The sequence below is a fragment of the Eptatretus burgeri genome, chromosome 10, assembly GCF_056783735.1.
Source record: "Eptatretus burgeri isolate ZD-2024b chromosome 10, Ebu_testis_v1, whole genome shotgun sequence".
Classification (NCBI taxonomy): Eukaryota; Metazoa; Chordata; class Myxini; order Myxiniformes; family Myxinidae; genus Eptatretus; species Eptatretus burgeri.
The window spans coordinates 74034400-74061954 of NC_140970.1; the positions used below are offsets into that span (position 1 = coordinate 74034400).

A 27555-nucleotide genomic window follows, 5' to 3' on the forward strand; every position below is an offset into this window, starting at 1 on the left:
TCCCTCTCTACAAGAAAGATGCTCATAGAACTGATATGTATTGTGGGTGCCAGTTCTGTGGATACTTTTAAATATATCTTAAAGAAAAATATAAGGAAGCCAGGGAAGATTTAGAGTCCAGAGCAATGAAGGAACATAGTCGTAGATCGTTCATTAATCTCATCAATAATGATGTTAAATTATACAGTCCTTGTAATGAAGGAAAAGCTGTTATATTGCCTTGTAGAATGCACTTTAAATAAAATGTCTTCATCAGAAATGAACAGATCAAGGTACGACTGCTGAAAGCTTTTGCTTTGATTTTTTTACTTCAATGTTTTCAGTGATAACCATAAGATAAATTGGTGTGTGTGTGTGTGTGTTTCCTCTGCCTCCCTTCCCCCTCTCACCTTACACCTGCCTCCTCTCTCTCTCTCCCTCCCTCTTTCTCTGCTCTTCTCCCACCACTTTATTGACCCATCGGCGAGGCGACGGCTTGTATTTGCTCGTGTGTATATATGTATATGTATGTATGTCTTCTTCTTCTTCCTCTTTCGGCTTGCTCCCGTTAGGGGTCGCCACAGCGGACCAACTGTCTCCATTTCGCTCGTTTTGTTGTCCGCATAATGATTTGGCATAGGTTTTTACGCCGGATGCCCTTCCTGACGCAACCCTGGTCGCCTCTTACGACACACAGGGATATGGTACACCTATTCTAACCAGGGTATACACCGGGCCCAGTACAACTGGTGCTCATTTCGCCGACCTCAGAAGGATGGCAGACTGAGTCAACCCCCTGGTGTTTTCGACTTGGTTTATATCCCAACGGGGCTTGAACTCAGGACCTCTTGGGTCCCAAGCCACTGCCCTTACCACTGCGCCAACACCAGGCTTATGTATATGTATGTATGTATGTTTCAGAAATACACCCAAAACGGTACACGATAGTGCAAAAATTTTTTGGGCCACTTCACTCGCCATTCGCTTGCGGTGTGCAATATCAAGTTTCGTTTAAATTGGGCAATGAAAAAAATCAATTCCCGATTCAGTGAAGTACTCTTTGCGAGTATTTAATCAATGCAAACAACCTCAGCGGTATAGTTCGCTGGAGTTATCTTTCTTTTTTTTTCTTGAAATGGGTTCCCGTTGTGACAGCAGTTAATGAAAAAAAATCAACGGGTTTACGGGTAATGTTATATATATATATATATATATATATATATATATATATATATATATATATATATATATATATATATATATATATATATAGATAGTCCCAAAAATTTGTGCTCTCTCTTTATAAGATAATAAATGCATTGTTTATTGACTTAGAAACATGATTAATGGTTAAATGTAGATATGAATAAATGCATGTTTACAAATGTTCAAACTGACGACTGTCACGTTCCAAACACAGCCGATAACGCGGACCAATGGATTCAACAGCATTATGAATCATTTCATTTGGAACTGTGAGACATTGTCTTTCAATTTCCTCTTTCAGCTGATTGACTGTTGCTGGTTTTGAGCCGTAAACCTTATCTTTCAGATATCCACATAAAAAGAAGTCCATTGGAGTGAGGTCCTGCGAACACGCAGGGAATTCAACACTACGTCTTTGCCCAATCCATCTGTTCGGAAAAGTTGTTTCGAGATAGGCCCTTACATCATGGTGGTAGTGGGGAGGTGCTACATCTTGCTGAAAGTAAATCTCTTCGTCACCAAATATCTCTTCGCCATGTGGACCGACGGATTCCTGCAGCAAGTTTAAATAAACATCCCCAGTGAAAGCTTGGTCAAACATCCCAGTGAAACATCCTAGGGGATGCCCAATGCTGATATCCCACACCATACAGTAACCCCTGGTAAGTTTTTAAATGGTGTTCCCTAGTAACATGCGGATTTTCAGGAGCCCAGTAGGTGCAATTGTCTCGGTTAATTGAGCCATTTAACGTGAAGCTGGTCTCATCGCTCCAAACAATTTTGGATTGAAATGCTGCATCTTCTTTGTATTTGTCCAGGTACCACTCACCAAATTCAGCTCTCTGGTCAGGATCGTCTTTATTAAGAGCGTGGATTAATTTTGGAATGTAACTTTTCCAATTAATTCACTTGAAAATGCGATGGGGGCTTGATTTTGGGATTCCTGTCTCATGAGCCATTTGTCGTACAGATTTCCGTGGGGATCGGTGGAGGGTTTCCAGCAATCGATTTTCCTTTGCGGGGGTGGTTGATGACCGTGGTCTTCCTGAACGCTCCTTATGGACGTCATGCGCAGTTCAATCTGTTTCAAACTTATCTCGGATGCGAGCAATGGTGCGTCGCGTTGGTGGATCTTTGTGAAAATGTCTTCTAAATTGTCTATGCACTTCCATGATGTTTTTGTACTTCCAGTAGCACTTTATGATAAATTTTCTTTCTTCAAAACCTCGTCGTACTTCTGCCATTATTATGGTCAATTTGATCTGAAAATAAATGAAAAATTCTATGAGTTATGAGGAGCCAAAATGCGAGTACATTTTTTTGGGACATATATATATATATATATATATATATATATATATATATATATATATATATATATATATATATATATATATATATATATATATATATATATATATATTAGCCTGGTGTTGGCACAGTGGTAAGGGCAGCGGCTTGGGATCCAAAAGGTCCTGAGTTCAAGCCCCGTTGGGCCACTGAATTAATACACCAGGGGGTTGACTCAGCCTGTCATCCTTCCGAGGTCGGCGAAATGAGTACCAGTGTACTGGGCCGGTGTATACCCCGGTTAAAATAGGTGTACCATATCCCTGTGTCGTAAGAGGCGACCAGGGTTGCGTCAGGAAGGGCATCCGGCGTAAAACATGTGCCAAATCACTATGCGGATCATACGGATGATCCGCTGTGGCGACCCCGAACGGGAGCAGCCGAAAGAAGAAGAAGATATATATATATATATATATATATATATATATATATATATATATTTTTTTTTTTACGAATTCTGGCCCGTGTGGCGTGCGATCGGCTGCATACCTTTAATGGCAGCCGCGTTGCCCACCCCACGGACAATTCAGTCGTGACTCTCCTGGAACTACTGCCAGGAGCCAGTCACGGGTGGGGGTTTAACCTCACCACAACCCAGTCCGCATTCTACCCACGCGAAATAGGGTGAATCGCCGAATGTCTATATACCTAAATACCTGTGCGGGTAACCTACTGAGGGGTTGCACCACGTCGGCTTAGGACACGAACCGCTTAAGCGGTTTGTTCCGTGCTACAGGGATAACCGAGCGGTGTTATCGCCGACCTTGATGGTTCAGATTATTTATCGGGTGTTTAAAACCCACTACCATTCATTCCACGATTTAAGATTGCACTTTCAAAAGAGGGGAAGGACGCAATGAACGGGAAACATTTCGCAAGCGCATTTATTACACATATAACACAAACAAGCAAGGGCAGTCGTGCAATATGTACAGCAAGAAATGAAAGACGTTGTGACCGACTATAGCATTAATTGTACAGGCACTTAACCAGGTTTACTTCACGGACTGGCGTCACAAACACACATACAAAAGGCCAAAGAAAAGAAAACCTCCCTTCTGCGGCTGGCGAACCCTCTCCGGCACTCTCCTCATCCGCACGCGCAGGTCCACCACAGACCGCCTGCGGCGCCTCCTGTCCGCGTCTCCGAGGCTTCGCCCGGACTCGCCACCGGCCCGTGCCTTCACCGACAGGTCGCTCAACGCCAAGACGAGAGGGAGGGAGAGAGAGAACTCGACCTCGACGACAAAGAAAGAGAGAGATCCAGCACGACCCCGACAGAGAGGATGACGTCGACGACCCAGACGAAAAAAGGACTTGACCTTGACCACCAAAGAGAGAGCGAGCTCCGTGCCCTGTCCGCCTTATATAGCGTGGGGCTCCGCCCTTCGCTCCTCCCCGTTTTTGGCTCTGCCCCCTCTCGAGAAGGTTCCTGAAAAGGGGCGTTCTCTCATCCCGACCGCCTCACGCCGTGCATCCAGCAATCGGCTGCGAGCTGCCCTCCCCCTTTCCTTCACACCAAGCGCGGGTAAAATAGGTGGGAAAATACCCCACAGGCCTCACAAGAGCTTGTGTTCTGCCAATCCTTCTCGGACTGTTTCTGACACGGAAACCGTCTTTCCTTGGTCCGCGGAGGATGGCGTTCGTAGTGGGCGTAGTGGCGAAGATGGTGGTGATTGTTGTGGGGGTGGTGTGAGCGTGGTGGGCGTTGTGGCGTAGTTGGTGGCGGTTGTTGTTTGCGTGGAGGTTTGTTGCAATGGTGAATCAAAATAACGATGGACAAAGAAAAACGGCTATCTCAACGAGTTGTGGCCCGGTGAACACGAAGAAATCCCTTGAAACAATGGCGGGGACCTATCTGCACATAAAGTTAAGGCCCGGTCACACCTTGACGTTTTAGCCAGCGATGGCAACGTGTTAAAATTTATGTAAAACGGTGGCTTACGTTGAACTTTTGATGTTTTTTTTTAAAGATTCGGACGTATTCATAGCGACTTGGTCTTATGTATAACGCATTGGTAATGGACACAGAACGTTTCGTTGTGTTATAGATAACTTATACCAACGAATGCTGAACCTGTTGTCGGCCTACACAACCGATGCCCAACGATAGTCTAACTCGGGCATAGCGCGTTGCACGCATCGCCGACGATGTCGTGGCGTAGCCTATTAAAAGGCTGACGCACAACGATTCAAATCATAACTGCCGTAGAAATGGAAGGGTCAAAATCGCGGTCACACCTTGGCGATCTTGCCAGCGTATGCCGACGTAACAAAAAGTCTGTCTAAAACGTTGGGGCACGTCGAAAACGGTATGGGTAAGTTTGGTATGCGCGAGTAGAACGCTAAATATGCTATCATAAGTCGTAGTAAGTAGAGTACGTCAAGAAATTTTGAACATGTTCAAAATTTTACGACGTACTCGGCGTATGACACACGTTCGCATGTGATGAGGATAAGTTTTACACACGATATGTGGACGCTTACACACGTCCACAAAGGCTACTTATAAGCTACTCATAAGTCGAAACACGTCGCGGTAATGTCTTTTTTACGCGAAACTTATTTCTAACCTATGTTTGACGTGCTTTGAACCAATTCTTTACGTAGTCCCAACACACATCGACGTATGTAGACGTATTCCAATGACGTCTTCCTGTCGACAAAAAAAAAAAAAATGAATGTGTTTCTAGCTTACAACTGCCATATAAAGACGTGTTCCCAGCGGTTTTGGGAATTGGTATATAAAAATGGTGTTCATAAAAGGGGAACCCAACAGTGTTTTCGAGTCCTTTTTGAGTCGATGTCCATGTCAGCAGTATTAGTATTAGTATTAGTATTAGTATTAGTATTAGTATTAGTAGTAGTTTGTTCATGTTGGCAGTAGTAGGTGGGTGTGAGGGGGAGGGTGTGGGTTATGATGGATCGTCCTTGTGTCCGCGTGTCCACGGGTAGGTTCATAGGCTGCCACTCAACGATTTAAATGGCTGCATCTCCACTATTGAAAGTAGACGCTTGCGCTCAACAATTGGATTTTTTTTTACACTCAACGACTTTTAAACGGTACCACTCAGCTAGTTTCATTGTTTACAATGAACTATTTAAATTGCTGTCACTCGCCTTTGTTTTTTTTTTGTTTTGTTTTTTTTTTGACACTGGGGTTTGGAAATTTGAAACGTTTCTTCTGAACGTGTTAAAACGCTCAACCTCGACTATTTTAAATAGACGCTGCCGATGGACAATTGGAATCATAGCCAAGCTAGACATCGAAGTGTGAACATCCTCGTCATGCCGAAGAAAAGTTTGAAGAATGCTGCAAATAAGTGTCCTGGCCGTGGCCGTGGACGCTGACGCAAGGACGATCCATTATACCGACGTCTTTCAGCCTATGAGTAACTTAAAAGTAACGTCTGTCGATGTGTGGCAACGATCGCGTAACGTGCCAACAACACGTTAATCATAGGTAGGAAATAAGTTTCGGGTACGCTAAACATTACCTCGGCGTGTCTCAACTTATGATTAACTTACAAGTAGCATGTGTTGACGTCTGTCAACGATCGCAGACCGTGCCTACAACTTGTGGCCAGCGTAGCGGAACGTGTGAGTCATACGCCGGCATACGTCGTGAAATTTCAAGCATGAAAAAATTTGAGGACAACCGAAAAGTACAACGTTTAAAGCCAACGTACAACGACGTATGGCAACGTACTACGACATATGCCAGCGTGCTCTCAATGTTATCAAAACTTACCCATAACGTATTCAACGTGTGCCAGCGTTTTAGAAAAAAATTTCAAAAATCGGCATACGTTGGCTAAAACGTCAAGGTGTGACCGGGCCTTTAGCATCATAACTGATCTAAGGACCCTTTATGTTGTATTGTGAATTTCCACAGCTGTAATTATATATATATATATATATATATTCTATAAGTAACTCTTAAAGTTAAACATTACAGAGAATGTAATGTGTGTAGTTGCAGATGACATCTGTTATATCTATGGGTAAGAGTCATGTTTTGCCTGTTTTAGATCTGTTACCATTGAACATGTGATGTCAGTGGAGCAGTTCCAAGATGGCGGCTCCCTTGGAAGCATGCACCAGGGAGGAGTAACGTTCTATTATCCGTTTCTTGGGAAGTGAGGATGTGCATCCCAGTGAAATCCATCGCAGAATAAAAATTCAACATGATGACATGTTTATTGCTACAGTAGATGTACGACTGGGACAGGAAGTGTAAAAGTGGAGTATCCAGTGTGGCAGATGTTGCTCGCTTGGGTCGGGTTCATACAGCTGACACACTAGAAATGGTTGCAGGAGTTGAGTACATGCTAAGGGAAAAGGAGGGGTTATTGGTGGGGGGGGGGTAGAAAGGATCATGGTTTTGGGGATGATCTGGGATGGTGTTGAACAGCTGTCTTAAAGACTTGGAAGGGGAAGGGAGAGGAAAGTATGAGATTGAAGAGAATGTGTTGGTTTGTTCTGCAGGTGGGAAAAATATGAACGAATAAGTGGAGATGAGCAGTGATCTTTGTTTTAGGGAGTTTCACCAGAAGGGATAGTTGCTGGCACACCACAACCTGGGCGAGGTGGGCCGTGGAGGATGGACAGGGCAAAGGGTACAAGACCAGAAAGGAGGCGGTAGAAGACAGAGAGATCACCAACCTGTCTGTGATTTCAAAGTAATCGGCCCATAGACTGAGCTTCATCACAGGAGATTCCAATGATCTTTGAAGGCCTTGGTTTCCACGGCGTTAAGCTGAGACAGATGAGTCAGCGCAGCCAGGCGAGAGGGGAGAGCAGTACAATCAAACAACGGAAGAAGACTGTTGGTGGATAAGAGTTCAGGTGTGCCAAGCAAAGACTTTGCCTGATGGACCAGTATGCCCATTATTTTCACCACATTTAAATGTTTTCAACATGTTTCACAGTCACGAGTCAAGCAGCCGTTACTTTGTGATGTGATTCCTTTCTGGGTTACTTTATTTGGGGATACAGAATAGAGTCACGCCTTTCTTTTGCTTGCAATTTTAACAACTGAGTACCTTCTTGCAGCAAACACATTGTCCAACTATAACAGCTCCAGATATCCTGAAGGTCCCACACTTGTTTTGCCTTTGCAATAATGAGCTCATCAGGCCAAATTACAATTTGATACAGCGACACTTAACAAGGGGCAAGCATTTATTCTTCTGATCACTTGAGTTATTAACACACAGGTGGAATGAAAAGCATTGTCCCAAGTGAATGGAATACTTGCAGGGCCATTTTAATCAGCAGCACAGACTCTGAAAGTTTAGCATTGTATGCAATCCATCAAAATAAAGTTCTATGAAGCATTTGCAATGCATGGGAATACACTAGTACACAGAAAATGTTAATTTTGTTTCATTTTTATAGGATCGTCCGTCATAGTGGATGCCATTGATGTGCTTTGTGCACACCGTGGTGTCTCTCTATCGCTGGATTGATGCATAATCGGGAGAACCGACCGGATAAGAGCATCATGTTCTCCTCTATTTCTACTTCCACAAATCAATACGGTTCCTTAACGCCTTGAGGGGCCTTGGGGGGCCTTGCCTGCTGTCCTCCATGATGTTCTGCCATTACACTCAAACTCTTATAAATTGGGGACAGTTTCTGCTTTCTTTCACACCTTGTCTTTCTTCGTTTACTTTGTAACTTCTGAATATGCACACAACTTCCATGTGTGAATCGACCTAACAAATGGTACAATAAAAAAAAATGGAATCTAAAGCTTACGACTGTGCATCACTGTTTTCATTGTTGATTGTTTTATCAGGTAAATGCTAAAATGAATTGGGTGCTGAGAAATCCATGCACATCGGTCTCAAAAATGAATGCAACAACACCGTTCCAGACCAAACCAAAACCCTCGGAGACATTGACAAACTAGAATACAAAAAACAAATCTTTGATAAGAAAGCTTAATTGAAAGTGGACGATGTTGTGAGAATTAACAGATAGAAGTCTCAGTTTGAACGAGAATGGCCACTCGGTTGAGCGCATACCTCCGCCAGGCTGATTAGTTTACGTTTTGTGTCCCACTGATAGGCCGGATCTGGATTCTGAACTGAACTAAAATTTAATCGGTTTGTTTTTGGCACCCAAGCAACTCATCCACCAAGTTCCGTCCGAATCCGTCCACAACTTTTTGAAACATAGTGCTTTATATCGTGAAATCACTCAATGGTGAAAAATCGCTCAAAAAAAATTCCCTGATCCAGATTCGGATTCGGATCTTCACCAAAATCGAATCGTTTCGTCTTTGTCACATACCCAAGGTCTTCACCAAATTTGGTCTGAATCCGTCCACAACTTTTTGAGATATCCTGTTCACAAACAGACAGAAATACAGGGTGAAAACATGGCCTCCGTCCGCCTTTGGTGGTGGAGGTAAATAGATTGTACCGAAAATTGAATTCGGGAGCTTTTGAATGAATTCCATGATTTCTTGCACGCTGCTTGGGTTTTGTAAATGAGATGTTTGCATCAATTGCCGTTGACGTTTCCCACTTCTTTTTCATTCTTGGCCATAGGTTTGCTGCGAGGATCACCTGCATCATGGTGCGTGTACCATCAGTTGTCACGGTGTGTGCGTGCATCACCAGCCACGTTTCCTTTTCAACACTTCAGAAGGTCCTGTTGGGGGGGGGGGGGGTTGGAGGAGGGGGAAAAAAAACTGAATTTTTGAATGTCTCTAACGAGCAATGTTGCTTTGTTTCTCAATTATCAGTGTAATTATAACATGAACAAGCCCTTGCAGTTCAAATTTCATTGGATGGAGAGATACCTTTTTAGAAGCTTGATGGTGTACATTTCATGCAGTTGCATTGTGATGCAATGTTTGCCAATCTGCTTGGCCTCCGAAGCATAGAAAGATATGAAAATCTTGGAAGAAGAACACGGCAACATGAAATGGGATGTAGTTGGGCTGAGTGAAGTTTATTGTGGTTGTAAAATCGGTGTGTCCTGCATTGAGGGCAAAGAAGAGTGAGTGGTGGAACAGACGTCTACTAATTACGTACCATTGGAACCTGAGTATGTCTTAATTCTGTACTATTGAAAAATAGATTAAGTCTATTAATTACGCAGCATTGCAACGTCTATTAATTATGTATTAATTACATATTGGAACTTATTATGTGTAATTACATCTAATATTAATTACATAACACCAGCACACAAAACCACACAATGCAGGTCCTGATGACTTGGTGAGGGTCTGCAATGATGCTTAAGCACCCTCGAGAGCGCAAAAAGCCCCTGTTTGTGTTCAGCCTTAATATAAGAGGAAACGTCTTTGTGGTTGTGTGATCTTTCGCCCGACTGATCGGACACTTTCCGAATGAGCTGTGGGTCGAACTTGGCGAGTCTAAGCTGCATGAACCCACTGTGCCAAAAGGGGGGGGGGGGAATTTCACACCTTTGTGAGTGGTCTTTGTACATCCTCGCTGGGTATCGCAAAGCGAAGGAAACAGAGAATAGAGAGGCCTTTTGTGATGCACTATTGCTAAGGCGTGGTTGTTCATCCGGACGTGCGAATTACATTCACCGGGGACATCCTGGGGGATGGGGAAGGGGTGGGGGGGGGTTACTTACTTGTGAATCCAGCATAAGAACAACCCCCTGAATCCCCCAACCCCAATCGTCCACTCCCGGGTTTCCTCTGTGATTTATGCGGGAATGAAATTTTGGTGGTTCTTATGACTTGAAGCTTTTGATGCATTGTCGTTGAAGGGAAAAGGAAGAATTAAGAGTAACGACTTCCACCCAGCTGCCCATCACGTTCTACCCTTATTAAAACAAATGATATAAACACAACTCGCTGAAGAGTTGTACTCGGTACACCTACGGTGCATCATGATCATGAGGAGAGGAGAGGAGAGGTCAGAGGGTCATTTTAGCATTCCATCGATACAGTCGGCTACTCTTAATTTCACTTTTAAAGTTTGAGTTGAACAAAACTAATATCATAAAATACATGTGAGGAGCATATGTGTGCAGACCTTGTTTTTAATTTGAAAACAACGATCTTCAGTGAAAGAAAGCACCAACCCTTCATAATCTAGACCGTACCGTTGGTAAATCACGTGATGTTTGTAAATCGCATGATGTTTATCCAGCGAATTGCTCCAAACTACTCACATCAAGCATGTAAACAGATTATTTTATTTGACACCTATGACTTGTGGGGGTTGTTTATTTTTTTTGAGCATTGTTAAGGTCTTTATTATGGCTTTTTGGTTACTCATTTAGTGGTATTTGGGTGTTCCTCCTTTCCATCAACCAATCCAAGGTTGCCCTGAGGGTATGTAAGAGGCTCTCATGAAAGCAAGTCTGGACTGGCATCGTGTGGAGACTCGACCAGGTTTTGCTGATAGTTCACCGATGACCTCCAATGAGGGGGGTCTAACAGAGATTGAAGAAATTGATAATCCTCGTGACATGGTCATTATCCTGACTCTATAATCCTTAAGACTGCTGCTGGGAAGGAATTCCAACCTACAAACCCTGGAATGACAGTAAAATGTCCCTGCCATAACGCTACCATCCATCTATTGGGAACATACTCTCTACACAGTGTTGGTGTTGTCTAAGCAGTCTCCTTGGCTATGGAGAACAATACTGGACGGGTCGCCACTCCAAGACAGGACATCAGCAAGCTGGCACTCATTTTGCCGACCTCAGAAGGATGACAGGTAGAATCAACCCCACCCGGTATTAATTCAACATCCGAGCAGGATTTGGAATCAGGATCCCACCATCCCAAGCTCACCACCCTAACCATTAAGCCAACACCAGGCATACGATGTCACCGTCTCCATTTATGGGGTTCTCTCTATTACCTGAAAGATCTGTGTCTGCATGTTTTTAGGGGGAGAGGCATGATATCAACTTGAAATTCTTTCTTTGCTTTTAGTTGAATTCACCGAATGTCCTGCATTTATGACAACCTCCCTGTCTTTTTTACAAGAAAAGAAGAAGAAACTTCATGTGAATTATTTATTTCTGTATACAAAGATTGTGAAGACGCTTAATTACACTTGTATAGCAATGCAGGTATTGTTACAGGTGTTCCATCCCATACGATCCTTTTTCGGGGGTGGGGGGGGGACAAGCAAACTTGGTCGCGAGTGTTACCGCAGCTTTAACCAAAACTGAACAGTGAGCGCTACTTCATCAGAGGATGCTGCTGAGCGTAGCACACAACTACAACTACCTTACCGGGCCCAATGGGCAGGGAACGGTTTTGACTTTTGACTGAAGGTGATTTTGCTCGAATTATAAAAATGGTTCAGGGTGTGAGCGATAATTTACCTACTCTTCGTGAAAGACACTGGGGGGATCTTTAACATCCACCAACTCATGCAAGTAGACCGCAGACCCGGCTTAACGTCCACCGAAAGTCAGGTTGGGAATCGAACCCACACTACACAGCACAAAGGGAAGGAAGCAAGCCAAGCGCCAACCCATTGGACAGGCAGCCCACGGATCAGATTAGGATTTTAGAATTTGCCCAGCATGAAACAATGACCTACCCTTTTCTAAATGTTCATTGACGTTTACAAGCAAATGCAAGCACAGAGGACAGTCTGCTTAACGTTTCCCTCATAAGGAAGGCACATCGATCGATGTAAATCTCTACCTGCAAAGCACCTGGATGACGGTTACTAATCGGGTCGGGAATGGAAACCTGAGTACACAGCTCAGACAGCTCTGTAAGCAGAGCACCTATCTTTCCAGGGCGGTTGTTCTGTGCAACATCACAAAATTGTTGTTGGAATCCGTCCATGTTACAAAAGCCGATTTGGATCAAGTGTTGAAGTGCCGTGATTAAAAAAAATTGATTCATGAGCTGATCTACTGTCTACTCATTCTCCACTAAAGCGATTCGGAATAGATAAAGTGATTTTAATTCATGATTCACCTGAAACCGGTTAACGATTCAAATCCGAGGTCACCTGTTCATGTGGCTACCTGTTTGTGACGATGCACGCACGAAGTGAAAAGCGCGATGATGCAATAATTGGTACACTTCTTACTGACTGTCTACAAACGTCAGCTTATGATCGAAGAACTTGATTTAAATTGAATGTTATACTTTGAAAAACGAAACATAAATCGAAAAATGAACCTGAAGTTTAGCAATACAGTGTATTGGTTTTCACTTTGTGCTGCTGCTGCTGCTGCTGCTGCTGCTGCTGCTGCTGCTGCTGCTGCTGCTGCTGCTGCTGCTGCTGCTGCTGCTGCTGCTGCTGCTGCTGCTGCTGCTGCTGCTGCTGCTGCTGCTGCTGCTGCTGCTGCTGCTGCTGCTGCTGCTGCTGCTGCTGCTGCTGCTGCTGCTGCTGCTGCTGCTGCTGCTGCTGCTGCTGCTGCTGCTGCTGCTGCTGCTGCTGCTGCTGCTGCTGCTGCTGCTGCTGCTGCTGCTGCTGCTGCTGCTGCTGCTGTTGCTGCTGCTGCTGCTGCTGCTGCTGCTGCTGCTGCTTTCTTTTAAATGTGTACTCATTGGTGTGACGACTGTTGGAGCAGACCGGAATATTTTGCTTGACTCCACCCATCATACCAACAAGACCAAATGGTATGCCTGCCATCTTGGTTTTCTGTTGGGCCTAACGCATCAGGCCTGCAGGCCTCTGCTGATCACTATACACTGCCCGGGTTTGTTGCGTCAGCTTTCCATTGGCTTTGTTTGGGTCGAGTGTTAATCATGATTAGGGACCCAGAAAAATCTAAGCATATGTCGAACCAGAGAGTTGGTGTCAAAGCCACCCAATGCTCACCTGTTTGTACATTTATCGTTTTTAGCTTGCCTATTCGAAGAACAGAGCTATAGCGATACCCTCGGCGTGAGCATGAGCGTCAGCGTGAGCGTGAAATATTACAAAGTTTTTGGTGCAAGTTATTTCCTTTCTAATGTTTTTATCAACCACACTTTTTTTATTGATTACAATATACAAATACATATATTGCTTTAAAATTATTTGGATCAGACTTCACTGCAATGCTTTATAAAAAATATTATTAGACTCATCTTTTAAAAACGATAAATGTATAAACAGGCGAGCATTCGGTGGCTTTGACACCAACTCTCTGGTGAAAAGACTAGTCTAATAATATTTTTTATAAAGCATTGCAGTGAAGTCTGATCCAAATAATTTTAAAGCAATATATGTATTTGTATATTGTAATCAGTAAAAAATAGTGTGGTAGATAAAAACATTAGAAAGGAAATAACTTGCACCAAAAACTTTAACATTTTTACGCTCATGCCGGGGGTATCGTTATAGCTCTCTGTTCTTCGAATTGGCGAGCTAATAAAAATAATTATCCAGGTTTAATCAAGCCTGGCAGCATGCATGGTATGCACCTCCGTAAAAAAAAATTAGTGTTACATACTTTTTGAACGGCTCCATATTGGGGTTAAACATCCATGACCGTGTGATAAATTAGCTCATTCTGATATACCTGTAAGTGTGGCGGAGGCTGATATGGATGAGAGGTGTCGAGTTAATCTTTCAAGAATGCATTAAAGGTGTTTCTCAATTAAACAACAGAAGCAGGAAAAAAAAGAAGAAAAGAGCACTCTTCAAAGACGTACAATGCAAAGGGCTTTTAAGAGTGCTTTAAATGCGTGTTTCCTTCTCAGCTTTTACTGAATTTTGTCGTAGGTTGTGACCACAGTGCAGTCATTCTTGACTTGAGTCTGAATGCCTGTCTGGCAGTCAAACAAAATTGAACATTATTCCAAATAGTCAAGTTACTGTTTTTAAGGACATCATAAAGGACACAAACAACAGACACGAACGACTAATGTAATATGATAAATATTGTTGTGCAAAAGACACCACATCAACGGTGGTAAACTGTCAGAAAAAAATTTTCTCCAACCTTTAAAACTTTTTAAAATTTCACTTGAATTATATAATTGTACATTGTAGAACATAAAACTTTTTTGGCATTTTCAAAACCTTTCCGTTTAGCAGTACCTGGACAAAATATTACGGCATTTTACATCATATCGACCAATCAAACTTGACTGCATCGGGTAAGGTGTTCTATGGACTCCACTTTCTCAGAATGATATCGCTTGGCGATTTTGTCCTGAGGTTTGTGTCTATTTTGGTTTTGACTTTTAAACGAGAGATGTGAAAACATTTCTGGTGGGAGATAATTTATGTTAACATGTTTATTGTGATATTTCAATCGGACATGACGAGAAAGATAAATTGTTTATGGAAGGCACATGTTTCTGCTAGTTTGGGGAAAATGCAACTCTGTATTCGGTTGCACTGTTCATTAAAGTGACCATTTTAGATTCTGGGAAGGTTCGTTGTTGGAAGAGCACATTGGGTTTGTTTTATTTGTGGTTGTGCCTTTTGCCATTCTTGGGAAGTTCACAAGAATTCCAATACTGGGCCGTCTATTACCTCCGCCACTGAAGGTGAAGGAGGTTATGTTTTCACCCCTCTCTGTCTGTTTGTTCCTTTCAAAATCGAAGATTTTTCAACTATATTGGTTAGTCGATTTTGTTATTCTGTTGCGTAGTCCAATGTATTGAGATTTTTTTGAAAAATTTTCTACACTCATTGCCAGTATTTCCGTCGATATGTTTGTTTGTCTGTCTGTCTGTTGGGTAGTCGATCAAGTCGAAATTTTTTTTTTTTGAGATTTGTTCTTCCCTTATTATCAGTATTGAAAATGGCGATTTCGATGAAACTTGGTTGGTCGGTTCATACCATGACCGAGTTGTGTGCAAATGAGAACCGTTGCTATGGACCCCTCCGTTGCCTTGCAATGGCCGAAAAACCTCTAAATGTGGGGGTATTTTAACGAAAAAACAATCTGCAGCATTAACCCTTGAAGCTCGAATCATGAATTTTCTTGTGCTTGATCCTCAGGTCATTCCCCATTGAAAGGGCCCATCGCATCAGGTTCTATTGGGTAGTCGACTACTCATGTCCGTTGACCGGCTTGTCTGTCTGTCTTTGTCTGTTTGTCACCTTCAGGTCACAATTTCAAACCGATCTTCACAAAACCTCACCATATGGTAGAATTTGTCATAAGGAAGAAGCCTATTGTTTTTCAGGTCAAAAGGTGAACATAGGCCAAAGTTCAATAACTTTGGTGAGATTTTTTAAATCCCCATTTTTCATCCAATTGACTTGAAATTTGAAGAGGATTTATACTTCAGGTCACTGAATTTTTTTTTTTGGCAGCATCTCACTTAGTGAATGCTGCTCATGGAGAGCAGCGGTGTTGTTGTTGTTGTTGTTGTTCTTCTTTTTCTTTTTCTTTTTCTTTTTCTTTTTCTTTTGCTTCTTTCTCTCGGACTTGGCTCTTGTATATACAAGATCTGGATCTCCTTAAATACAGAGCACATGTACACATCCTCACATAGACGGTGCCTTTTGAGAGCATCTATCATGAACTTTTAAATATATTCGGACATTTGCTTGAAAGTTTCGAAAAGTTTACGTTACTATTTAGAGATTAATCCATTTATCGTATCGTAATTTCGTAAATACATCATTTATTTTGTAAATACACGATATATCGTAAATACATTGATGTGTTTTGCTATTGGCTTAATTAATGCACGTGAGGAAATATCGGAAGTTGTTGTTGTTTTTTTTTTTTTTTTTTTAGCTGACAAAACCTTGAGGACGCTGCTCGTGGACACACTTGTCCTTGTTTTTTGTATACCTTTGTCGAGGCTCGTATGAGAGCTAACGCACAACGCCAAGCAAGGGGGGCATGAGACAATCGGGCCGGGAGTGGGAAGGACAAAACAGTGGGGAACAGAGACATTAGGAGATCTGTAGAAGGGAGAGGGATGGGGTGGGGAACACTGGGCATACAAGATGTACATGACAGGGACTTTCATGAAGGAAAGCAGGGAATTTGAAGGAGGTGAGTTTGGGGTGGATTAACGTGGGTAGAAAAGATCAAGGATTTGGATGGGGGATGATAAGACCCAAGTGTCAGGTCAGGCCAGATCAGATCTGTGACTTGGTACAGGTACCATGTAAACCTGTACTAACTTGTTCCATGGTCGGGTTGTCGGTGACTAAACCATTTTCCCCACCAGCTTTCCTGGTGAGGAGGGTGTTTGGATATGGACACCCAGCAGGATTAAAAACAAAACCTGTCAAAGGACGGAGGAGCTCCTTGTGAGACAACGGCCATCCATATCTAGTGCCCAGGTGTGTCGGTGGACGTTATCCTGCAGTTGGGTTCCTTCTTATTAGGAGGTTGGTGGCAGGATTTGCACTCCAGCCACCGTAAAACCCTTCATTCCACAAAACATTTCGAAGCATAAAAAAATCTTGAAAATTCACTTCGTGGGAGTATGTCCTGTGCAGCTTCCCTTCGCAGGGCAGCTCACCGGGTGACGGGATTGGGGCAAAGCCTTCGGGACCCCCAATCTTTGATGACAGGAGGGAAACCACGGGGTAACATCCCTGGGTCAGATTGCGGAAGAGTGTGTGGGATTGGTGCTGAGGTGTCGTCCACTAGACGGCGGTGTCTTTGGGTTAACCTGAGGCGGTCCCTTCGGGTGGGTGCCTGGAATGTCCTATCCCTAAGAGAGGATGATCACCTGTCTTTGTTATCTTCTGAGCTCAAGCGTTTGGACATCGGTATTGCAGCACTCTCTGAGGTTCGGGGACCGGTTTGTGGCGAGATCATGGCGATTGGTTCCACAAACTGTTGTTCTGGTCACTCTGATGCTTACCATGCCCAAGGAGTTGCTGTCGCTGTGTCCAATAAGCTGACTCCAATGATAATTGAGGTAACACCGTTCAACGAGCGTATTACGAGACAAAGGATTTGTCACTCCTTGGGTCTTATTTTCCAGGTCTCTGTTTATGCTCCGACTGAGGCGAGTGATCTCACCATGAAGGTCACATTCTGTGCCACGTGATAGTCTGTGGTTGATCAACGCCCCAGGCGAGATTGGTCTTCCAGTCTTCCAGTCTTGGGGGATTTCAATGCATCGACTGGAACTGATAGGGATAGTTATGAGACATGTGTTGGTCCTCATGGGTCTGGAACTGTGAACCTGAATAGCATTAAGTTTCTTGACTTTGTAAGAAATCATGGACTGGCGGTAGCCGGTTCATGGTTTCAGTGCCCACAATTTTATCACTGGAGTTAGTATTCCAACGCTGGAGGTGTGGCAAAGGAGATTGACCATGTTCTCGTTGACGGTCGCTGGAGGATGATCCAGAACTGCACGGTCAACCGGAGTGCTCAGTTCTTCAATACTGACCACTGCCTTGTTGTAGCAACTCTGAAGTTGCAGCTTAAATCCAGGAGAATTGTACCATCCCAGCCAAAGCTGGATGTTGGCAAGCTCAAGGATGAGTGGGTAGCTGAGGAGTTTGCGAAAAGTTGAGTGGAGATTTGGGGGTTCTGGGTGCATTGGGAGATCCTGAAGAGTTGTGGAGTGCCTTCAAGACCACCGTCCTTGATGTTGCCGGCGGACGTATTAGAACTTACTGTAGGGCAAAGAAGAATTTTGTCTCAATTGACACGGGACACCATTGACCAGAGTCGCAGGGCCAGGCTGAACGGTAGAGCTGAACTGTTTCGGGAGGTGAGGCGTAAAACTGTATGTGCGCTAAGCGTGGACCAGGAGGCCGATATGCGAGGAATCTGTGAGGGGGGAGAGTATCACCTGTGGTTAAGTGATTCTCATCCTGCTTACAGCGGAATTTGTGCATTGCGTTCATCCAAGCCCAATTCCTCGGAGCACTACAGTTAGAGCAGAGGGTGGTAGGCTCTTGACAGAGGAGTCTGAAGTGAAGGACCGCTGGGCCAGCTACTTTGAGCGGTTGTTCCAGATTGATCCACCAGCTGTCGAGTTGGACGCCTGGAGGGTCAGCAACAGTTATTGTATCACCGCTATCAACTGTGGTCCACCTTTGTTTGTGGAAACACAGGCACCGGCGAACCGGTTGAAATGGGGGTAAAGCTCCAGGGATCTGTTTGATCCATGCCGGACTTCTCAAGGCTGGTGGAAATGCTGCACACGTCCTTGCATGCAGTTCTGTGCTCTGCCTAGAACACAGGCATCATCCCAACTGACTGGAAGAGTGACCTTGTCATCCCTCTCTGGAAAGGGAAGGGTGATCGCCAAGACTGCAACAACTACCGAGGGGTGACGCTGCTCTCAGTGCCGGGCAAGGTCTTTGCTCGGATAATTCTTGATAGGGTTCGTCATCATCTGCTTGAGCACCAGCGTCCAGAACAGTCAGGCTTCACACCAAAGAGGTCAATGATTGACCGTATCCTTGCTCTTCGGGTCCTCACCAAACACAGACGAGAGTTTTGGCAGGGGCTGCTTGCAGCCTATGTTGATCTCTGTAAAGCGGTGGATTCAGTGAATCGGGATGCACTCTGGAGAATTCTTGGTCTTCGTGGGGTGCCACCAAACCTGATCGATCTGATGTCTGAACTCTACTCTGGTACTGAGAGTGATGTGAAGTGTGGTGTACCATCTCTGACTTATTTCCAGTTGTTACTCGAGTTCGTCAGGGATGTGTTCTGGCCTCCGCACTTTTCAACTCTTGTACGGACTGGATTCTGGGGAGGATGTCTGTGAGATCAAGCTGTCGTACATTATTTGGGAATGTCAAGATCTCTGACCTTGATTTCGCAGATGATGCAGTCATTTTTGCATAGACCTTAGATATCGTTTTGGGGGCCCTCAAGGTGCTGATTAAGTAGTCTGAGCCGCTGAGATTATGATTTTCTTGGGACAAAACTAAGATCCAGGCTTTCAATGACATCTTGGATGCTGCTATCCTGTCTGTGGCTGTTTGCGGTGAGGTTGTTGAGGTCGTGGAGAGATTCACTTATCTTGGCAGTGATATTCATGTCTCTGCAAGCTGTGAGTCGGAGGTCATCAGACGTCTGGGTCAGGCCGGGGAGTCATGGATTCACTGGATCGTGGTGTGTGGTGCTGCCGGTACCTGTGCGGGAGCACGAAAGTCTGAATTTTCAGGTCTTTGGTGCTTCCAGTCTCGCTCTATGGATGTGAGACTTGGACTCTGGCCAGGGATCTGAGAAAGAGACCTAATTCCTTTGGCACCAGGTCTCTTCGGAGAATCCTTGGCTATTGCTGGTCGGACTTTGTGTCCAACGAGCGGTTGTTGAGAGAGACTTAAATGAGATTTTTTACCTGCATTGTCCCTGAGCATCAGTTGCGGCTGTATGCACATGTGGCTCATTTTCCTGATGCTGATCCTGCTTACCAGATTCTCTCAGCGAGGGAGTTTAGTGAGTGGAGGAGGCCAACTGGCTGACTTCGTGCCTAATGGTTGGAGCAGGTTGATCGGCATATCAAGGAGATGGCGATGGACAGATGGTGGCCCCTGTAGTACCGGTGGAAAGTGGATGCAGCGACACGCTGCTCTGGCACATGCTCCCATACCTGAACTGACTTGTCCTGATGATAAGAGGTGGAGGTGAACAGCTGTTTTGAAGGCCTGGAGGGAAGAATGGGATTGAATAGAGTGAGGGAGTTTATTCCAAAGGCGGGGAAAAAGAGGAACGAGAGAGTGAAGGTGAGCAGTGATTTGCGATTTTGGTAGTTTTACCAGAAGGGGGTTTTGGTGGACCTTGAGCGCCCTGCGGAAATATGGTGGAGACAAATTGTAGACAGAGCAGAGGGGTCGAGACCGGAGGGAGACGGTAGAAGAAAGAAAGACCACCTACCTGCCTGCGGTGAGAGAGTGAGAGACCCAAAGACTGAGCCTCATCGCGGGAGATGCCGTTGATCCGAAATGCCTTGGTTTCCGCAGCGTGAAGCTGAGAAAGGTGGAAGGCAGGAGAACCAGCCCAGAGGGGAGAGTCATACTCCATCAGGTTATGGACGAAAGCTTTGTTTGTGGTCAGGAGCTCAGGTGTGCCAAGTTAGGACTTTGTGCGACAGAGTATGCCCAGTCGGTGACTCGCTTTGGTGGTGAGGTTGGAAATGTGGCTTTCCCAAAAAAGATCATGGCAGATACTGAGACCCAGAAGCTTGAAAGGAAGGACTTCTTCCAGAGGATTGTTGAGAAAGTGGATGGGGGGGGGTGGTTTCTAAATGGTCTTTTCGGAGAGACGTCGTGAGAGTGAGATTTGTCTGGATTGAAAGACATGTTCCACGTGTTGGACCGGGTTGTGATTTTACCCAGATCTGCAGTGAGCGAAGAATCTGCTGCTTGCCGGTCTGAGGGATGATAGACGGTACGGCAGGGGGTGAAGTCATCAGCAAAGAGATGAAGAGGATTTTCCAAATCGGAGAGATCATTGATAAAACAAGAAAAAGAACAGGGTGCAGAATCCTGCCTTGAACTCCAGCTTGGACAGGAAGAGGGGATTAAAGTACTCCATTTAGGGCTACATGTTGACTGCGACAGGAGAGGAAGTCTGTGAGCTCGGAGTGGAGATGGCCTTGTATACCATAGGAATAGAGTTTGGTGAGCAGGGCAGGGTGCCAGACTGTCAAAAGCACGTGATATGTCCAGGGATACGGCTTTGATTTCATTTCCGGCATCGAGTACCTCCGTCCATTGTTGGGAGAGCAGAAGCAGCATATCCAGGGTAGAGTGACCTGGTCTGAAACCAAATTGATGATCGGAAATCAAGCCATTGGAGGAGAGGAAGGATTTAATGTCTGAAGGAATGATAGATTCTATAACTTCGGTGATGATTGGGAGAATAGTGATTGGTCTGAAGTTGCAGGCATGTTTTTGCACCTTTTTTATGTAGGGCAGTCATGTTTGCTGATTTCCAAGCAGATGGCAGATGATGTTGAGCAAATGAGAGGGTGAATAGAACAGAGAGATGGTGAGCAAAAGCAGAGGTGCAGGTTTTTAGGACCTGTGGGCTGATGTCGTCTGGACCGGTTGCAGAATCTGAGTCGAGGTTTGGCAGCAAGCTCTGCACCTTGTCAGGAGAAAAGTACACAGAGTCCAAGGACAGTTGTGTGAGACTGGGAAAGGTGGGCACAGAAAGTGATGAGTTTCGGACACAAGATTTCGATGCAAACACCGAGTTTCAGCATTCAGCCTTTTCACGTGCAGTATCAGCAGTGCGGTCTTTTTGAGGTAAGGGAGGGGATGGAGGGGGAACACACACCAGAAATGATTTGATTAGATGCCACCAGGATTTGGAGGAGGGAGAGAGGTTTGAGAGTTCAGAGTTGAGCTTTGAAAGATGTTGTTTTCTGGCTCTCCTGATGGTAGATACACACTTGTTCCCAGCTTTATGGAAGGAACTGAGATTGCCTCATGGAAAGCAAACCCAACTGAGGGTAATGGCAAGTTGTTTCAGGACAACTGCCTTGCCAAAAGCTTCAGTGAATCAGGAAGAGAGAGTTGGGATGAGAGGATAGAAGTTGGTCCATATTTTTGGAGAGCGAGGTGTAAATGGAGTCATCACTGTTTGGTGGACGGTCCAACACACATATCTATATGAGGTGGGTGTGGAGGGGAAGCCACAGTCATTGGTATTCTTGGGGATGTGGGGGAGCGAGGGTAGTGCATGGTGAGTGAGGAATAGAGTCTTTGGTGAAGAGAGCAACTCTGCCGCTAGGACGAGGCTCAGGTCTGTCAAACGGGAGGAAGGAGTAACCAGGGAGAGAAACTAAGAGTGAGAGATGTCTTGAAGGAGATAAGTTTCTGTTGAGCAGATTATGTCTTGTTTGTCAGTGGTAACCTGTGTGGAAATATATGTCAGGTTTGAGCGAAGGCCCCAAATGTTTGAGGTCCACACTGTTAAGGAAGAGGGAGGGAAGGAGGTTTTGGGTGCAGGGGAGGGGGAGGGTAGGACGAGGGATGAGTGCTGGGGGAGGTAAGGAGAGTTATTGAAAGAGTGTGGAGGGTTGCAGAAGAGCTTGCAGAGCTTGCCGGATGAGGAGGAGAGATGGATTGGTGGTGATGGGTTGAGGTACAGTGGGGAGTAATAAGAGAGGAGGCAGAGGGCAGTTGAAAACTGGAGGAGGTAGACTTCTTTTGAAATACATATATATATATATATATATTTTTTTCTACTATACAGGGTTTCACTTTCAAGCTCACACAGGAGCTCGTACACAAATTTCGCACACAGACAACACCGGAATTGATTTCAGACAAACATGAGCGCTCTGGGTACCGGCGACCCCAGATTTTTGATGTCGGTTTTCTGTCTGCACTCACTTGAAGCAATTAAGTTGATATTTCTTCCTATCCAGAGATGCCAACACATGGGGTGCGCCTGTGTTACATCCTCAAATATTGAGCATCAAAGAAGGAAGTAGAATGTACCATTTTTAAAGCTCCCGTCATGCAGACAAAATAATTCGATAACTTATTCCTTCAAGACAGCTGTTCACCACCATCTCAGGTCGTCACCCGTCCATAACCATGATCTTTTCTACTTCCACGAACTCTCCCAAAGCCCACCTCCTTCCGTGTTTGCAGTTTGTCATTCCACTCCTTTCATTGAGAGCTTTCAGGCTGTATCCATCTTGTTCATCCCCTGTGTCCTCCCCTTGCTCTCATTCTTCCCACGTCCCTCGTTTCTCCGGGTCTCCCTCTGTTTTGTCCCTCAAACCTGTTGTAGGTGTGTTTCTTCCTCCTCTTTCTACTGTTCTTTTCGTTCTGTTGCATCCTGATCCGTTCTGTGTTCTGGCTCCTCCACGAATCTTGACACTATTAAAAAAAAGAAAAAAGAAAGAAAGAAAAATAGAAGAATAATTAGGTCATAAAGAAGATGGAGAAAATATGAGCAAATATGTAGGAAATTGCTGTAAGAAATGCAAGAAATTAAATGATGTAAAAATAATATGGCCAAATGTGAATGAGGTGGACGTAGAGGAACAACATGGAAAGCAGGATAAGTGCAATGAAGTGATGGAGAAGTATGTTCATTTCGAGGGAGAGAAGGTTGAAACAATTAAGAGGTATGTTGAAAAGCACCTACGTGATGTGAAATAGGAGTATCAGGACGTGGTAGAAGCACACATTTGGGCCCCCTGAGCGAAGTGCACGTGCTGTGGGCAGGTGGACATATTCAAGGTAAGTGGGATAAGTGAAAAGGTGATTCCAGAGAAAAACCAAACACATGAGGAATGGCAGAATTATTGGGACCGGTGACAAACTGGTTTCCATGGAAACACAGATTCGATGGAGGTTTACCAGTCAGGAATAGAGGATTTTATAGTGGGCCCAGGTGGGGTAATTATGCCGACAATTGGCAAGTATGTGCCACCTACCACATACAATGGGAAAGACAGTTTGGAGGCATTTCTGATCCAATTTGGCTGCATGAATGGTTTGAATTAATGAGAAGAAGGAGAGAGTAGGGTACCCTTGATAGCTGTGTTGTGAGGGCCAGCTGCTGAGGTGCTGAGAGCGATACCCAGAGGGCCTACATCCAGCCAAGAATTGGTGTTGGCTATCATTTATTGGTTTTGATGGAGCACCAAGTGAAGCCAGTGAGGGCTCAGTTTTGTAATATTAAAAAAGGTCCAGATGCAACTATGCCGGAGCTTGCAGAGCATAAACATCGGTTTATCCGGTTGTTTCTGAAAACATTTGTGTTGTTGGCAGCTGATGCTCAATAAAGCTTCGCCTTGGAGAAATTTCTGGAGGCGATTTTAGTTCAGGAGCTGTGGTTCCACCTAAGGAGCTGGCCAGTCTGACTGAGGCTGCCAAACACACTACTAGATGGGATGCTGTGAGGCTGACCCATTAAACAGTGGAGTGACCATTGCCAGTGGTCTGCAGATTTACCCTGTCAGTCCAGGGGTGCCTCCAAAGGCTTGAGGGTGATTCCCAAACTACCCAAAGCCCGAGCGACCTAGTGGACCAGCTTACCTCGGTGTACAGGTTGCGTGCAGGGATCCAAGGGTCATGTTTTGTGGTCTGGGTTATGTGGCCGAAAGAAACAGGCCACAGAAGCGAAACCAACTAAAGTGTCGGAGGAGTATGCCTTCCCACCAGTGAGCTGCTGTTCTCCAACCAAGGACTCATACGATATGGGTGGATGGGCCAGACTTGGAAGAGGCATTCAGCTTGACGGAGCCACTGGCAGGTTTACGAGAAGATGGTGAAGTTGTGGGTTGCACCTTCATTAAAATGAATGAGAATAAAGTAGCAGTTGAACTCACGAATGTGTGTATGGGATTGCACACTTTGAAAAGAGGCGAGAAGGGATCCGCCTGCGTCCTGATTAGAGAGATTGTGGAAATTAGTATGGCTATCATGAGGTAGAGTCAGCCACAGAAAGGAGCTCGACTACATAGTGAAATCTTACCAGATGTAATTAAGACATGATAAACTGGATCTGACGATATTGCCATGAGGTAGTGAAAACAGAGGTATGGAAGGTTTTGATGATGAGTAGCAGCATTGTTTGATTTGGTTGGCAAGAATGTGGATGTCTTCTCCTAGTCAGCCAAGGATGTTCAGTGGACAGGCCTTGTCAAGCATGTACTTGACTATGGTGAGGCCTGGTTTGTTCGTCCATTCGTCTGGAAACTCACAATCTCGAAGATGGAGGAAGCTGAGGAACAGGTGAGCAATATGCAGGAAGCAGGTATTATTGAACCTTTGGTGATTCCTCAGTTGTTACATGTTGTTTTGATAAAGAAGAAGATTGGGTTCAATGCGTTTTTTTCTTGGACTATGAGCAGTGAAACAATGTGATGCTCAAAAATTCTTATCCCTCCAAGCAATGATGACATGCTGAACACCGTTTTGGGCTCCAAATCGTTTGCTACCCTTGATCTAAAAATCAGTTATTGGCAGGTGTTGATGGATGGGACAGGAAAGGTGAAAACAGCCTTTTCTGCAGGTAAAGGACAAGACGGGTTCACCATCATGCCTTTTGCGTTGTGCAATGCCCCTTATATTTTTGAGCAATTAATGGAACGTGTATTAGTGGGCATGCCAGGACAAACCTGTTTGGTCTATTTGGATGACGTGCTTGTGCATGCTGAAAATTTCAAACAGCTGTCAAAAATTAAAAAGAGGTATTTGGCAGGTTATGAGAAGCTGGGTTAAAATTGTCACCCAGTCAGTGCAATTTGTTTGGCAAAGTGGTAACTTACTTGGGCTATATAATTAGCAGCGAAGGTGTGGAAACTGACCCTGTCAAAATGAAGGCAGTGGAGGAATAGCCCATGCCCACAATTGTAAAGGAGTTATGAGGTTTTCTGGATCTTTGGTCCTACTATCAGGACTTTGTGGAAAGGTTTGCTGAAATGACTATGTATCTAGAAAAGTTATTGGCGATACTGCCTACATTAATTCATTTCTACTTCTCTGTTTAAAAGAGATAATTTGTGAAAATAATAGGCAATTCCTCCTTGCTATAACTTCTCTCGATAAAGGAGTCAGGAGGTCAAAATTCAAGGTGTTGGGAGAAATTGCAGCACAATTTGATTTTGGAGTAGAACATTGTCGTGGTATGCCTGGTGTTGGCTTAATGGTTTTGGGTGGTGGGCTTGTGATCCGAGGATCCTGAGTTCAAATCCCACTTGCTGTTGAATTAATACCAGGTGGGATTGAATCTCTGTCATCCTTCCGAGGTTGGCAAAATGAGTTCCAGCTTGTTGGTATCCTGTGTCGGAGTGACGATCCATCCAGGATTGTGCCCAATACCCAAGGAGAATGCTTAGATAGCACCAACGCTCTGCACAGAATATTGTCCCAATGGATGGCTGGATTGTCCTGGTATAGACCCTGGTAATGCTGATGCACTTTCTTGATGCCCCTGTTTGAGTGATCATGGTAAATTTTGTATGCAACAGGAAAAACAAGGAAATTCATCATAAGATGCATCAAGTCTGTGTTCACGCATCCCCAATTGTAAAAATAACTTTTCCACTAAGGTGTGGGACAATCATAACTAACAGTTTGGTTTCCAAATTCGTAACAATATATATATATATATATATATATATATATATATATATATATATATATATGTATATATATGTATATATATATATATGTATATATTAATATATATATATATATATATATATATATATATATATATATATATATTAAAAATATTTTATATATAGTGTTATGGAAATGGCCCTTAGTATGTTATTAAATATAGGATTAGTCCAGATCTCTCATTAAATACATGTTTTGCCTGGTTGTTCGGTAAATGGATGTTACATGTGTATTGGGAGGTGTAAGAGGCTGTTTGTTCTTACAGTGGTGGTGGACTGAGTGGTTCTTCTTGTTCTTCCTTCCCATCTCTGGACAATAAGCCCCGCCCAGCGCTCTAAGAGGGGGAGTGGCGTAGAGAAGGAAGTGAAACTGAAGGGAGGAGCCAGTCGGGTTTGAGGTGAGTGAGCGCCAGGAAGAGAAGGTGGAACTGAGAGCACCGAGGTCAGTCTGCAATTGGCAGAAAGTGAAACAGAGAGGCGACAAGTGCTGAGAAAGAGGAAGTGAAACAGAGAGGCGATGAGCGCTGAGAAAGAAGAAATGAAACTGCAGTCAGCTGAGATAGTCTGGGATCCAGGGCACCAAAATTTGAGATGACCTGTCATGGAAAGATATACTTTGCAGGCCACTTTTTTTTGCAAGTTCAGACCCTTGGGAAACAGAATTCAGAGGCCTGCTCTGTCAGAGGAATTGCAAAATTGAAAAAAAATGCATTTTTTTTATCACTACTACCCTCAAATAAAAAATTGTCTCTTGTGAAAAATGCAGAAGGATAAAGTTTGGGTAATTTTAATTAAAATAGTACTAAACTTGGCACATTAATAGAACATAACATCCTTTAAAGTATTCACTATAAATTATAACTCAAAGTTTTCAAAATGGTCACCATATTTCTAAGATGGCTGCCATTTTCTAAGATGTATGCCATATTTTTCGATAGATATCTATGTTCATTATATTCTGAGTATTATTGCAATTATTCAAGTGTTTTGTGTTTGTTACGAAACCTTTGCTTGGTTTACTCTTTTTTTTTTTTTTGGCGTAAAAAAACCCAATG

At 44.1% G+C, this 27555-nt stretch overlaps 2 long non-coding RNA genes across 3 annotated transcripts in view; one reads left to right on the forward strand and one right to left on the reverse strand.

The window, feature by feature from the left end:
* Positions 1 to 9200, forward strand: part of LOC147018883 (uncharacterized) — a 31844-nt gene extending 22644 nt beyond the window's left edge. The window contains exon 4 of the long non-coding RNA XR_015062572.1: positions 9096 to 9200. This is a non-coding gene — a long non-coding RNA (uncharacterized LOC147018883). The remainder of the gene's footprint in view (positions 1 to 9095) is intronic.
* LOC147018884 (uncharacterized) lies at positions 6606 to 26405 on the reverse strand. 2 transcript variants are annotated; one of them, XR_015062571.1, is made up of 5 exons: positions 24411 to 26405; positions 23515 to 23584; positions 22995 to 23243; positions 9350 to 9528; positions 6606 to 9198 (listed from the first exon to the last, which is right to left on the reverse strand). It is a non-coding gene; the product is annotated as an uncharacterized LOC147018884 (long non-coding RNA). The 2 variants fall into 2 exon arrangements; XR_015062570.1 differs by lacking the exon at positions 24411 to 26405 and having other exon boundaries at positions 23515 to 23653.
* Between the last annotated feature and the right edge of the window lie 1150 nt (positions 26406 to 27555).